The 15,048-nt window shown below is 44.5% G+C and overlaps 1 protein-coding gene across 1 annotated transcript in view; it reads left to right on the top strand.

Annotated features, from left to right (window-relative positions):
- The first annotated feature begins 322 nt into the window (after nucleotides 1–322).
- FAM83H (family with sequence similarity 83 member H) overlaps nucleotides 323–15,048 on the top strand; it is a 24,143-nt gene continuing 9,417 nt past the window's right edge. The window contains exon 1 of the mRNA XM_026842671.1: nucleotides 323–352. The gene's annotated coding sequence lies outside the window, so the exon portion shown is untranslated. The remainder of the gene's footprint in view (nucleotides 353–15,048) is intronic.

Here is a 15,048-nt window from a genome sequence, read left to right as displayed (position 1 = left end):
ACTGAAGTGATTCTATGATTCTGTCTCTTCAGGTAATCTGCTCTCTGTAAGAGGTCTCTTCTGCGTTTTTCAGTAGCTGTAACCCCCAGGTTTTGCCCTAGTGACTCTCTGCAGGATGGATTTACATGCCACCCCATACCCTTTATTGCACAGGACAGTTAAGATTGCCATGCTGACATGCTGTCTCAATAACCACTTCACAAGGAAAATTATGACATGTAATTTTTTGGCTACTTTTCCCTTCCTCTGGCCTGTAGGAAGATCCCCTGGACATTCTGAATGTTTGGCTAATTTCCTGATTCTCCAGAAAAAAGTGTTTTGTGGGATCCCTTGCACTGATTGATAAGCAGGGGTGAGTCCAGTAGGTGTTCTGAGGTGCTGATCAGGCTCCCAGTGCTGCTCTGCTTGTAGCATTCAGTACATTTACTACTCACCTTAGACACAACAAGAGTTTATTATGCCAGTCAGGGTCAGCTGACAAATGTATCTAATATGGAAGATAAAGTTGTAATCTATGGAAGTTCAGTGAATGAATTGAATTAATTGAAGCAATTTCTCATCTGATGACCGTGACTTTAGATGAAGTGCAACTCCCACACTACAGCAGGCAGACATACTGGTTTTTTAAGGGATGACTGAGATCCTTATGAAACCATCTAGAATAAAGAATGGGATCACATTCACTCAGCTGCTTTTCCATAGGGTGATTGGTAGAGGCTGCTCAGGTGACCAGAAGAAAAGGCCCTGGGGGTTGCATACACGACATTGTTGTAGAAATAACAAAGGCCGTATTTTCATCTTCCAAACAGAAATTAAAGCAGTAACCCATCCTTTAAGCCTACAGCCTAAAACTGAGAGAACACTGAGAATAAGAACACAGAGAAACTTCAGCAGAAAATACAGAAAGGAAAACTGAAAGAGGAAAAGTAATTGCTGTGAGGAATTATCAGACACAGTTGTGGCTGAGAAAGGGTCTAATTCAGACTGTTACCCACATGTCACCATGCTGTTCTGGGGAACCTATCTGAGCCTTGCTTGGTGAGAAGAGCCGTTAATAGGAAGGTGTCCAGCATCCTTTGCCATAGCTCTTGTAAAATTTCCATGGCATGTGCTAGGGCTAAGCCAGGAAATTCTGGGGTACACTTGAAAACCAAAAGTGCTACAGGCACATCACTGTGAGACCGGCAAGTGAGATGCCTTAAATTGAGAGATCCTCTCTCAGTAGAAGTCTGATCCTCAGTACAGAAAGCTAGCACATGTAGAAGGAGCTTCTGGAAAGAATGAGCCTATCTGTCACTGTTACTGCAGGTTATTCCATCTGCTGCTGCAGGATTAGAAGGCACTAGCTGTCCCTCTGTCACACGATGTAGAGTTAAAACACCTCTCATCTTGAACCATATTCTAGGAGACAGGTCCCTCCCCAAATCATTTACCTAGTACATTTTCTTGAGAGCAAATCAACATTTTCCATGTCTTACAACATCTGCTCAGGTAGCTTTATCGTAGGCATCTCTGTCCTCTTCTAAAACTGACGCTTCCAGAATATTAGCAACCTGTTTTCATGTAATCTTTTCTGTTCTATCAGGCCAAGTAAATTTTTTTCAAATAAATGATTTCTAAACTTCAGGGGTTCTAGGCATTTTGGAAACCTGAAATTTTTTCACAGCCCGCTGTAAGAGCTGTAGGTGATGCCATTCACTGAACATGGTGCATGGGCCAGCTGTGGCCCACACCCTCCTGCCTGCTGGACCACTGTTTGGAAATTGCTGCTTTACCTTTTTCTCTTGGATTACCATTTGCTGATTCTTTGACTCTCAGAATCACTTTGATTCATTTCTTGACCAGGATTTGCAAGTCCTTCAAACGTGAATAGCACAGAGGGGTTTTGTGGCCATCTGCGGAGTACAGCCGGCTAAAGTAAATTCTTCTGCCTGTGTTGCCTCTCTGTCCTTGGTGGTGTCCCGGGCAATGCAAAGGCGAGGTGTTTAAGCCCAGCACATTGTGCTGTACTTGCAGGTAAGCGTGGGGTCTCCGGCAGAGATCCTCTCGTACCCTACGTCACCAGGCCTTTGCAGCCCGCGCAGCACAGCCTGCCTTCCGCCCAGGCAGATCCCTCTGCTGGGGCGCAGACCCAGGAAGGCCTCAGCTTCTGGGAGTGTCTTGAAGCGGAGAAGCAGGTCCAGCCAGGGAAGTGATCATCTGAGAGAGGCAGTCTGGGAACTTGCTGTGCAGGCAAAACACGTAACAACAAGCACTGGAGTCAGCATTGGGAAGGAAGATAGAGCCAGCCTGAGGTGCTGAGACATCAGCAGGGGATGACATCAGGCAGCAGCAGATGAGAGAGAAGAGAAACACTGAGCCAGTTTCCTGTTTTCTTAGACTGGGTAAATACAGTCCATCGCTCTCGATTCACACCTGGCACAAAGAATCAAGAAAAATGAAGATAATTTTATTTAATTTTTGTTTTTAATCTGTAGGGTTTTGTGGTGATCATCCACTAGAAATTCATGCTACTCTTTTAGAAAAAAAAAACAGTTGAAGTCCATTGAAATGGAACATAATATGGACAGGCAGCAAACAATGCACAAGGCAACAGGTCTATAGTTTTTTCCAGTTCCTGCTCTTACTGTTAATCCAGAGGTAAAGGAAGAATTTTTACACCTAGCTTCAACTGTCAGTTACTCTTCCCTGCTCAGCCTATGTTAAACACTTCCTTATGGTTGAACGTTTTTCTGTGCAGAGATAGTTGTAAACTGTGATCACATCACTGCTTACGCCTTCCAATATTAAGAGCGTCTGATAGCTTTTGCATGTCACAAAAATCGAATGTTTGTGATAAGCATCAATGCTAGTAAAGTCACTGCCAATTACACGAACAGAAGCAGGCCTCGGGCCAAGCCAAAGGGAAATTTCCATTGGAGAGTCTCTCCTCAAAAAAAGCTCTTGATAATGGGACATGGATAGCTGCATGCGCCTTTTTCTCTTCCTGTTTCTCTCCTGCTAATGTTCTTTTGGCTGAGGGGGCAGTGATTATAGTAGTACTCCCTGTGCAGAGGTGCACTGGCACAGTGGCAACCAACCCAGTGTCTTTGGGAAAGCCCGAGCAGACGGGTGGAGGAGACCTTTGCTGCTGAGAGATTGAATCCTGCCTCTCATCAGCCCATTATATCAGCCTTCATCTCCTACTTGTTAAGTTTTCAGCAAGCTCTTTCGTGCTCTCCTTTATCCCCTGCCCCTAAGCATGGGAGGAGTTACTCATAAACAGCTACAAAGCCTACCTTCTTTTTCTTCTTCAGCTTCCTCCTGAAAAAAAAACAACTATCCCATATTAGCATGCTAAAAAGTAAGTTCTAAAGAGCTAGTGTACTGAATACTTGTTTCTTCTCTGTACCTGTCTCTGTTCATCATTGTCCCATCTACTATACTTAGAGGAAGGATTTCTTGGGAAGGATCTAGTTTGCAGTTTAGCTCACTCATTATCTAATATGGTTCTGATCATGGCTGGTGTTCTTGATACTTCTAAATTTATGAACACGTTTTATGAAATGAGCACTTAGGATAGCAGAGAACTGCATGAAATGGCAAATAATGATAGCAGCCTTCTAGAATGTGTGTAAAGAAGACACTGAGGATCAATACTTTTTTCCCTGACTTCATCCGATAATCAGTTCTGAGTGACTTCAAAATCAGAGGAGAACAGAAAATGTGAAGTACTGCAGGACTTGTATGGAGAACCTGGGAGCCAGTGTGGTGACTTGTCAAATGATAAATGAAAACTAGTCTGGAATCCCTGTAAAAATAAATTCACAAATGTTTCATCTTGGTCCATGTGCCCTTCACGGTGGAGCAGATGGACCAAGCATGTGGTTCCTTAACAGGCTCTATCTGTCTGATGCCAGTTACTTTACCTGTCCTTTAGGCACCGTGAACATTCTCCCATGCTTCTCCTTATGCTAAGAAACTCCATCAAAAATTTGTCTTTCAAATGTCCCTATAGAAGCTATCTGCAGTGTAGTGCCTACAGACCACTTAAGCCCACAAGTGATTGTATGTACAATGCTAAATTTGCACATGTCCCAGTTGCTCCTTTGTACCTCTCGGCTCATTTTTCTCTTTCATCAGTTCATCATGTCTAATGGGGCCTAGATTATGAGACTGTCTTAAGAATTGCTGGTACTTCATCGAGTACAATGACATTCTGTCTTTTCATCAGTCTTTTACTGTAACTGTGTATTCAACCAAACCAGCAAGGCTATTTGCCTCTAGCCTCTTGGGATTCAGGAAAATCAACTGGTTGTCACTGGGGCAGTTCAGCAACAGCAGGACTAAAAGAAAAAACACAAAGCATAGTAATCCTATCCTAGAAATCATCAGGATGCTCATTGCTCCTTAGTGGTCAAAAAGCAGATGGCATATTAGGAGAGGAACAGAATGTAAACACTGTATATAAAGCTATATTTCACTTCCAACTTGCAGCTCCAGTCCCACCATCTCAAAAGAGAATACGTAGGGTGAAACAAAAGCAGGGAATAGACTAGAAGATCATCAGAGGCACAGAACAGTTTCCACAGAAGAAGCAGTGGAGTAAGTTAGGGTTCTCCATCTAGAAAGGTGATGGGTGACAGGAGAGCTGACAGATGTATAAAATCAGAGCAGCATGACAAGGGTCAATAGACAATGATTTTACTATCCAAAGCAAAAAACCAAAGTACAAGCAGCAGATTCAAAAGAGAAGGAGACTGTTCTTGACTGTATTGCTGAGCTCTAACTCTCTGCCTCTGGCTGTTGCAGATGCTGAAATTTTATATGGCTTTAGGGAAACCCTGAGTTTATGATAGAAAAATCCTTTGCAGCTATCTTCAGTCATTAAAGCATATCTGGGTCAGGAGGTTCTTGAGCCTCAAGTAGGTAAAATTGGTTTAGAGAAGCAGGTGAAGCATCATAAATTCTTGGCCTGTTCCTCTATGTTTTCCACACCATCTGCTCTTAGTCCCTGTTGGAGAGGGGTCTCTAGGCTTCATGGACCTTTGATCCCGTCTGGAGCAGCTGATTTTATGTTCTGTTCTCCCAGGAACATGTGGTAACAAGAGGGCTCAGACATAGCAAGAATTTGCACTCTTTGTTTAGAGAAACCATTCAGAGGGGCTTCTACATTACAAACATTTAGTGTTAAGGAGGACAATACACAGGAGTAAAGTACACTGTACTGCATGGAAGGGCATTGGGAGAAATTACAATGTTTCTGGAGGATTATAATCTAAATAATCAGAATTTATCTGAGGATAAATTTATCTGAGGAAGAGCCGTGTCAGATAAAATCGACTGAAATACGTTATTTTGAATGTAGCTTGGGATTAAGGCTGTGGGTGCACACAGAAACGCTGTACACTCAGTGTGTCATCAGGGTAACGATTCCAGAGCAGCTGTCTGTGCGTGCACCCTGACTGTCTAATACCCTGCGGTAAATGCCAGGCATTACAGTTCACTTCTGCTGAAGAGTAATTGCCTTTCATTCGTGACAAGGAACGTGTGTGGCGGGTGCTGTGGATCATTATGTTCGTGCAAACTTAGTTTACTTCACAATAATTTGATTTCAAATCTATACCCCAATGGCCAGTCGTTAGCTGGATAAATATACTGAACTTGTTTTAGGGAATAAAAGTGCATAACTTCCAAAAGACCATTAATAAGATCTCTCACAATGTTTAGTGAAAGTAAGTGGTAATAAACACTGAAATTATTAAATCCAGAAATAATTGCAGGCAACTTTGGAAAAAAATTAACCAAGTGAGCTGAAAGGCCAGAATAATGCAAATGAAACCATGTGCTGCCAGTGCAAGGTAATTTATACAAAGGAAAAAACCTGATCTAATTGTATGCCCTCCGGGATTCAAGTAAACATACAGTTTGGGTTAGTGAAGGTGCCAGTATACTTATTATAATAAGCCTTGACTTCTCAAAATTGTCTAAATAAATGCTGTCTGAAATGCGATTAAAATCGTACGTTATGCTAAATTAACAGGTATTGCATTAGGTAGTTAATGAAATAGCAATTTATTAGTATCAATCATTAGAGAGAAGGTACTAATAACCTTCATTTCTATCAGACTTACCAGCAATCGAGTCTTTCTTCAGTGCTGCTCAGGAGTGGAATAAAATGTTTATGCAATCAATAAATAGTCTAGTAAAGTTCAAGGATAACATAAAGTTTGACAAAACAGTAAATATATATATAAATGTATTTACTAAATAACAGGATATAACAGTAAAAATCACAACACTTCAATCTGATTAAATGTATTTCCATACAATCATATATAAAACAATATAAAGAAATCCAGAATGAAGGTCGCAATTATATAATCAAAGATTCAGTGAAGATGAATTAAATTACCAGAGAAACTTCAGAGAATTCTAAAGGAAAAGTCACAAACGGTGTCCAGGGACAGCAGCCAGTGTTGGTAGGCCTTAGCACAGAAAGTCTGTTCGATTTATCGGGGAGAAACCTGGGAAATGATTTACACTCCACTTGAACAGACAAAAGATCTGGTATGAGGCAATTTTTCAGTTGTGCGAACGGAGGCATTATAATACAGTTAAAATCAGAAGTTAAAGATTACTTTGTGAAATAAGATGCTTTTTCACTGCAATAAAAGTAAATGAACGCTGAAGTAGGTTGCTAAGAAAATGGTTGACTCAGCTATCTGATATTTTAAAATATGTATATATTTCGTATATACATTTAAATACCGTTACTGTGAGGAGTGTTACTGCCTGTGTGTACCGGTGACGAGGGTGTTCAGGCTGAAGGATTGTTTAGCTCTTTTTTGCCCTTTGTACCTGCACTTTTCCACCCTACCCCGCTCTGCTTTTCTCCATCAGTCAGGCTAGTGTGGTGTAGGACTGCGTGCTGCGTGCTAGTCATGGCTAGACATGAAATAATCAGGTCTCCTATTGTAGGGCTTCTCTGAAGGAGTCAGGAAGCAGTTGTCCTTGTGGCACAACTGGATAAATGCATGTAGGGCTTTTCATCTTCCTTGGACCCAGCTGACCTCTGGGGCAGGTAGAATGGGGCAGTGAAATGCTGAGTTGCAATGGGCAACTCACTGACTGGCAGTATTCAGTTATTCAGCTAATGGTCTGCAACAGTACATCAGATGATTTAACAGTCCCCACTCATGTACTCTTAGTCTTTTAAAAAGCAGTTGTGATATACAACAGACAACAGACAGTTCAAAATTAAAATGAGCACTTTAAATTATTAAGGAGTTTTGTTTCAGAAAATAGTCATCATGGGATAGGGTTGTTTTTAACAGATTTGTGTGAAGCTCAGTGTTATGTTTTATCTCGTTAACATTTTGATCAATACAGTAAAAACACTTGTGATAAAGCTTTTAGGTACTTGATTTTTGGGAAAATCAATAAAAACAGAAGGTAAGGCAGGTGTACAGAGCACCTTGGATCCCTTGATAACTGATCCATCACGATTAGTTATTACACATAGTAACTGAGAACCCATTTGTTACTTCGGAAAAGGAGACTGTATCCCAACAACCACTGTAAAAACTAATGTGTGTCAGAGTCGCCAATAAGCTGAAGTGCAGCTGAAGGGAGGCAGTTTTATTGGTAATGTGTTCAGCTGTGCTGGCTGCACTTTGAAATGGACCTGGAACCAGGTACAGAAGAACTATTAGTACAGTCTGATGGCTCACAACTGTTGTACAGGATTCATCAGCCTTGATGTGAGTGTCTAGCGTGAGACAAGTACTTCACTGTATTGGCTAGATTTTGATTAATAGTATGATAATAATATTTTGGTAATAGTAGTGTGGACATCAGATGTTCAGGGAGATGTTCTGCAATGAAGATGCCTGAAGTTGGGTGAGACTGATCTATCCTCCTGTAAAAGTTATGTTTGAAAGTACAGCTGAAAAAGTAAAAAATCTGCTCCAGTTTCTTTATTAGCCATTTAAAGACTTGAATTCTGGAACCACCCATCTCCTAGGCAGGTTCTGGTATGAAGTATTTAAAGTTTCAAGTTGGATCTTGGTAGTATGGATTGTGTGGCAGGATAAAGGTAATCCTGGGGTTAAAAAAACTGAGCACTGAAGCTTTGGAAGACTGATTTGTTAATGTCTCTGGGAGAAAGATTAAGAGAAGACTCGGCCAAATGTAAGCACCTATATTAGAAGATGAATCTTGTCCCATACCCCTTTGATTTTATTTACTTATTCTCCATCAGCTATAAAGGGGAACCCAAGGCCATTCGCGTGCTATACACCTGCGTTTAGTTAATGAATCTGACCCTTGAGGAGCCATCCTGGTTCCTAAACTTTGGTGTTTTGTGTCATTTTAGGTGCCTTAGGGTATCTAAAACACAGCAGATGTGGCACAAGCCCTACAAGAGACTCACAGCCTCTTGACCAGCAGCTGGAGGCCAGGAAAGATACCTTAGGGCATCCCAAGTGATGTTAAACACCTGTGTGTAGACACCTGAATTTCTCCCCTGGTTATAGTTTGTTTGCAATTTATTTATATTTAATTCACCCAAGGCTTAAGACCTAGGGGGTGGGAAGAAGTTAGAATTTTCCCCCTTCCTACCTAATTTAACTTCTGGATTTTTTCTTTCATCTTCCTCTAAAACAACAGGGGCTGGACAGCAGGGTAAGTAGTGGCAGATGCCAGTATGCTTAGTGGTCTTAAAAGAACTTCTCAGGTCCCATAGGGTCTGTTTTGCTCATAAAATCAAGTTTAAGACAATTGCTGGAATTTTTTCCCAGGTCATATTGGCAGGATATAATAGGAGTCCTTTGCTTTCTTGTACAAGGCAGGGGCAGGACTCTTCCTGGGATGCTTTTCCAGATACAGTCGCAGCAGCTGAAGGTGTGAAGGACAGTGGTGGTGTGCTTGAGCTTCCCTGTCCCTTCTGGTAGTGTGCTGTAGGTTTTACAGCTCTGGGGATTTTGTACTAAGCTTTTTTCAGTTCTTGTCATGTAAATGGAAGGAGGGGTGTTCAGTGGTTCCTTTTGGACTGATCATATGTCACACAGCTGTTTACAGCTGCAGATGCTGGATTTATGTGTTCTCTGTTTCTCCCGTAACCATACACAATTCAGTGCCTGAACTATAACTGGACTACAGATTATTTTACTACCCTTTGCAAAGACTCTCAAGGACAATGTGGAGGTGCTACACATCATTCTTTTTAGTGTCTTCATTTTTCACTAGATTCCCCATAGCTTGTGTCAAAAAAATCTGTAAACTGTGACTAGCAATTAAAGTAAAATATTTCCCAATTAAATAACATAAGCATATAAATTAAAATTCTCTATTAGTAGTTACAGGCTTCCATATACATTTGGTATATTTTCAGTCTGTGACTTAGTTTCTTTGACAGTTTTATAGTGGTTCAGATTTCCAGAAATATGATGTCTGTCTTTTTCTGGGATGCATGAAGCTCCAGAGGATAGATTTGCAGGTGAAGTTCAAGCAAGGAGGCAACCCCTTCTTGGAGTTCCCCTTCTGCTTTAGATACCACCATAATCTAGGAAAATAGAGCTATCATGCAAGAAGAGTAATAAATAATGTGTTCCCTAATCTGTGACTCTGGAATGAGGAAATCAGACAGGGTGTTCATGAATTCCTGTTAAAGGAACCAAGGCATTGCTCTCACTCTAATGAGAGCCTTTGACAACCAGTTAAAGGGCCCGCACGGGCTATTCATTTCACACAGCTCTTCCAGATTTTGCTGCTTCATTTTGCTCTTCCACGCCTCCTACATACAACAGCCAAAGGTTTAAGAGAGAATGAGAAGGTACTGAATGAGAAAGCTACCCTTCCTGGCACTGTATATCCTGAATGCCCTACACAATAAACAAAATACACAGTTCTCGAGTCAAACAATGACAAGGCAACACTGCATCCTTAGTAATATATCTCATCTTCTGTAAGGCATGTGAATTGGTACTCCACAAAATCCAGACTGACACATTTTGAATGGATCAAAACTAGTTAACATAGATGTAAAGAGACAGTAGGTTTTTTTAAAAAAAAAATCTATTTAAAAAACTTCACTATGGCAAACAAATATTAGCCATAAATGATATGTTACAATTTTCAGATCATTTGTAAGGGGGTTACTTACCAAATAGTGGATTATTTGACCTAGAACTAGAGACACAGCCTTGCAGGAGTTGTAATTTAGCAAAAAAATCCCTCAAACATTAACTAAATGCAGAATCTAAATGAATTCTGCAAGATTGACGGTAGCAGGACTAGCAGCAAAGGCTGCAAGTACATGGACTCCAAAAGCTCAGGTGACTCTGCCTCCTCATAGTGAGTTAACATTCCTAGCAGAGTTTCTAACCCAGGAGCTACCTAGAACACTTTTGTAAAGTTTTATTTATTCATTGACCTGAGATCAGCTCTTGCTTACCATAGTGATGAAAGATAATAAACTTTGAGGTTTCAGTTAACTTCTCCTCTTCTGCTTAAATTGACAGGAAAGTAGTTTGAAAGACTACTGAAATAGCATCAATCATTTTGTGCATCTTTTGTCATGCAAAGCAGGGAGTATTTTAATTGTAGATAGCAGCACATGAAAAGCTAGAGGGAGATTATTGGGATGATGCCAATGCCAAGAGTTCCCCAGATATTCCTCCCAGAAATTACCCATACTTTTTAGGCCTTACAAATGATGTCATGCAAATACACCATATCAGTTATATATATATAAAAACCAGCATTCTTCATGCAAGATGAGAATTCATCAAGCTAGTGTAGGTCTTGTTGCAGATCGGGGAATTAAAGCATGCCAACCAATTTATAGAATCACAGAATGTTTTGTGTTAGAAGGGATGTTGAAAGCTCCTCTAGTCCAACCTGCCTGTCCTGAGCAGGGACACCTGCCACTAGCCCAGGTTGTTCAGAGCCCCATCCAACCTGGCCTTGAGCACTTCCAGTGATGGGGCAGCCACAGCTTCTCTGGGGAACTTGTTCCAGTGTCTCGCCACCTTTAGTGTAAAGAATTTCTTCCTTATGTCCAATCAAAACCTACCTTCTTTCCGTTTAAAACTGTTGTCCTTTGTCCTGTCACTACCAGCCTTGGTAAAAAGTCTCTCTGCATCTTTCTTGTAAGCCCCCTTTAAGTAGAATAGAATAGAAATAGAATAGAAATAGGAATAGGAATAGAATAGAATAGAATAGAATAGAATAGAATAGAATAGAATAGAATAGAATAGAATAGAATAGAATAGAATAGAATAGAATAGAATAGAATAACAGAATAGAATAGAAATATAGAATAGAAATTAGACTAGACTAGACTAGACTAGAATAGAACAGAACAGGATATTTCATTTGGAAGGGACCTACAAGTATCATCTGGTCGCACTGCCTGAGCTCTCCAGGGCTGACCAGGAGTCAGAGCTGTTGTTAAGGGAGTTGCCCCAGCGCCTCTTCAACCCTGACAGGCCGGGGGCACCGAGCCCCTCCCCAGGAGCTTGTTCCAGGGTTTCACCACCCTCTGGGTAAAGAAATGCTCCCTCCTGCCCAGTCTGAACCTCCCCAGCACAGCTCTGACCGTTCCCGTGCCCTGTCCCTGGAGCCCAGGGCGCAGAGCTCAGCACCCCCCTGTCCCTGTCCCCTCCCTGGGAGCTGCAGAGCCCTGAGGTCACCCCTCGGGCTCCTTGTGCCCCGGCTGGACAGACCCAGAGCCCTCGGCCGCCCCCGGCAGGACCTGCCCCCCAGCCCTGCCCCACTTCTCCTGCCATCCTCTGGACACGTTCGGGGACCATCACACCCTTCTCCAGTGGAGGGCCCCAGACCTGCAGGCAGGACTCGAGGTGCGGCCGCGCCAGCGCCGGACACAGCGGGACGATCCCCTCTCCTGGCCACTGGCCGTGCTGGGTGGATGCCCCCGGGATGCTCTTTGCCCTCCTGGTGCCGGGCACAGGGCTGGCTCCTGCCGAGCTGCTGCCCCCCAGCGCCCCCAGCGCCCTTTCTGCAGCCACCCCTCTCCCAGTTCGTACTCGTGTCCAGAGTTACTCTCTCCCAGGTGGAGAACCGGGAACTTCTCTTGTTAAATGTCGTGCCATTAATGATTGCCCAATGCTCCAGTCTATCTAGATCCCTCTGCAAGGCCTCATGTCCCTCGAGAGAGGCAGCAGCACCTCCCCGTTGAGTATCACCAGCAGACTTGTAACAGTGCATTCAGGTCCCACATCCAGAGCCTTGATCAGTGTTGAGCAGAGCTGGCCCTGGAATGGAGCCCTGAGACACTCCACTGGTGAGTGCTTCCCAGCCAGATGTGGCCCCATTCACTATGACCCTTTCAGTGCTGCCATCCAGCCAGTTCTTCACCCAGTGCACCAGGTACCTGTTTATCTCACAGTTGGACAACTTGTCCAGAAGGATGCTGTGAGGGACAGTATCAAAAACCTTGCTAAAGTCCAGGAAAACTACATCCACTGCCTTCCCTTCAGCCACCAGGTAGGTGACCTTATGGTAGAAGGGTATCAAATTAGTTAAAGTATTACTTAAGTATTGAAAGGCCTCCCTGAGGCTTCTCTTCTCTGGACAGAAGAACCCTAACTCTCTCAGGTTTTATTCATAGCAGAGGTGTTCCAGCCCTCAGAACATTTTTGTGGCCTCCTCTGGCCCCGCTCGAGCAGGTCCGTGTCCTTCTGCTGTTGGTGCCCCAGAGCTGGACCCAGCCCTGCAGGGGGGTCTCCCAGAGCAGAGCAGAGGGGGAGAATCCCCCCCTCGCCCTGTGCCCACCCTGCTCTGGGTGCAGCCCAGCACACGGGGCCTTTCTGGGCTGCCAGCGCCCCTTGGTGGCTCACAGGCCGTTTTCCACCCCCCAGCCCCCCAAGTCCTTCTCCTGGGGGCTGCTCTCCATCCCTTCCTCGCCCAGCTTGGGTTTGTGCTGGGGATTGCCCCGGCCCATGGGCAGGACCTTGCCCTTGGCCTCGTTGAACTCCCTGAGGTTGGCCCGTCCCCCCTCCCCAGCCTGCCCAGGTCCCTCTGGCTGGATCCTTCCCTCAGCGTGTTCCCCACACACAGCTCGGTGTCGGGGGGAATGTGCTGAGGGGGCTCCATCCCACTGTCCGTGTCACTGATGAAGACATTAAATTCTGCAGCACAAAGAAAACTCACAAAACACATCACATCACCTTATTTCAATTTTTTTCTAGCTGTATAAATGCTAATAGCTACTAACTAGAAAGCTCCTCTAGATGAGTGGCTTTAAGGAAAACTGCCATACTGAATAAAACTGAATATTGTAGCACACCTCTCTGGTTCCAACAAACCCCTGCCTATATAGTGTCCTTTTGGACTAGAAAATCAGCTGTCTGTGTGTCTGAAGTAAGAGATATTGAAATAACAGAGATCTTGATTTGCTCAAGCGTTTTCTGCTTACATGCAGAAACTTCAATCTCTTCAACTCTCCCTTGGATCCAGAGGCTATGGTAATACTTCTTTACAGATGTAGACACAACCAGTTACTCTTGAAACTGTTTTTATTCCCCAGACTCTAAATCTGTATCAGGAGAGCATCAGCTTCCCATCTTGCACAAACAGACACTTGTTCCACTTGTGACAAACTGACAGATGCATCACAAGTGCAGTCAGGGCTGAATCTTCTTCAGAGCATTCCAGATAATTCCCAAGAAGTATCAAGTGCTTTTGCTCTCTGGAATCCTCTTCAGTAAGTTAGTGTTATCTTAAGAGTTGCAGAGTATTTACAATATTTTAAAAATTAAAATTCCTGCTTAATTATCATGTAAGCTGTTTCAAACCAGAACTGGTCTTCTATCAAGGATTCTATGAAGAGAGACAGGCCAGTGCCTGCACGGCGAGTGCAGCCTGCGGGTGGTTGAAATCGTCTCTTTTGCTCACCTGTAATGTCCATGGAGCTCTGAGCAGTGTCCTGCGTGCATTCGCCTCCTCGCACACACAGAGATTTCTGTGCAGCCCTAATGCTGTTACTCGGGCCCTGCCCGGGGGCACTGACCTGCGGTGAAGACGCGTGAAGTTGATCTGTGCAGGCGCAGCTGCCTGCTCGCTCCGCGTTCCAGCTGCTGCTGCAAACACGGCGTCACCAGTCCAGGCTGAAGGCTGGACTCTTCACATTATTCCTGAACTGCCTTTCTAAAACAAAAATGAGAATCTATTGAGGGGAATCAAAGTACATGACAGAGAGCAAACTCTAGAATTTCCTCATGCTTAGGCTCAGGGTAATCTAGGGGCTTCTTGGGGGGAAAAGGACCCTTTTACAGTTTTCCTGCCTTCCCTGGGGAACAGCAAACACAGTTGTTGTAGCTACTCGAATTGTGCCCACTTGTGAGGGACGTGTCCTTACACCCTTGCAGGTCATGAGTTACTTCGGCTTATGGTGGCAGAAACATAATTTCAGGTTTTTATTTCACAGTTCTCAGATTTGTGCGTCTGTTTTGAAAGACATTAAACCCACCCGAAGGAAGTGAGGAGAGTTAATGACGAGAGCCTTGCCTGGGCCAAGCTGAGGGCTCCTTCCGAGCAGGATTTGGTGGTGCTTCCTCAGCATTAACTTCTGAGCAGGGGCTGGGACACACGCACCTCGCTCCACGCTCCTCGCGAGCCAGGGAGGGTGACGCGGCAGATTCCCCAGCCCTGTTCGTCACCCGCAGCTCCCGCCCCGCCGCCGGGCGCGCCCCAGTGCGGTGTTGCTGGCCCCGGTGCGGGTGCTGTTTGTTCGCCCCGGTGCGGTATTGCTGGCCCCAGTGCGGGTGTTGTTCGCCCGGGTGCGGTGTTGCTGGCCCCGGTGCGGTGTTGCTGGCCTCAGTGCGGGTGTTGTTCGCCCCGGTGCGGTGTTGCTGGCCCCGGTGCGGTGTTGCTGGCCCCGGTGCGGGTGCTGTTTGTTCGCCCCGGTGCGGTATTGCTGGCCCCAGTGCGGGTGTTGTTCGCCCGGGTGCGGTGTTGCTGGCCCCGGTGCGGTGTTGCTGGCCTCAGTGCGGGTGTTGTTCGCCCCGGTGCGGTGTTGCTGGCCCCGGTGCGGTGTTGCTGGCC

Source organism: Athene cunicularia (genome assembly GCF_003259725.1).
Source record: "Athene cunicularia isolate RWA chromosome 2 unlocalized genomic scaffold, athCun1 chr2_part1, whole genome shotgun sequence".
Classification (NCBI taxonomy): domain Eukaryota; kingdom Metazoa; phylum Chordata; class Aves; order Strigiformes; family Strigidae; genus Athene; species Athene cunicularia.
This window is presented reverse-complemented; position numbering and strand designations above follow the sequence as displayed.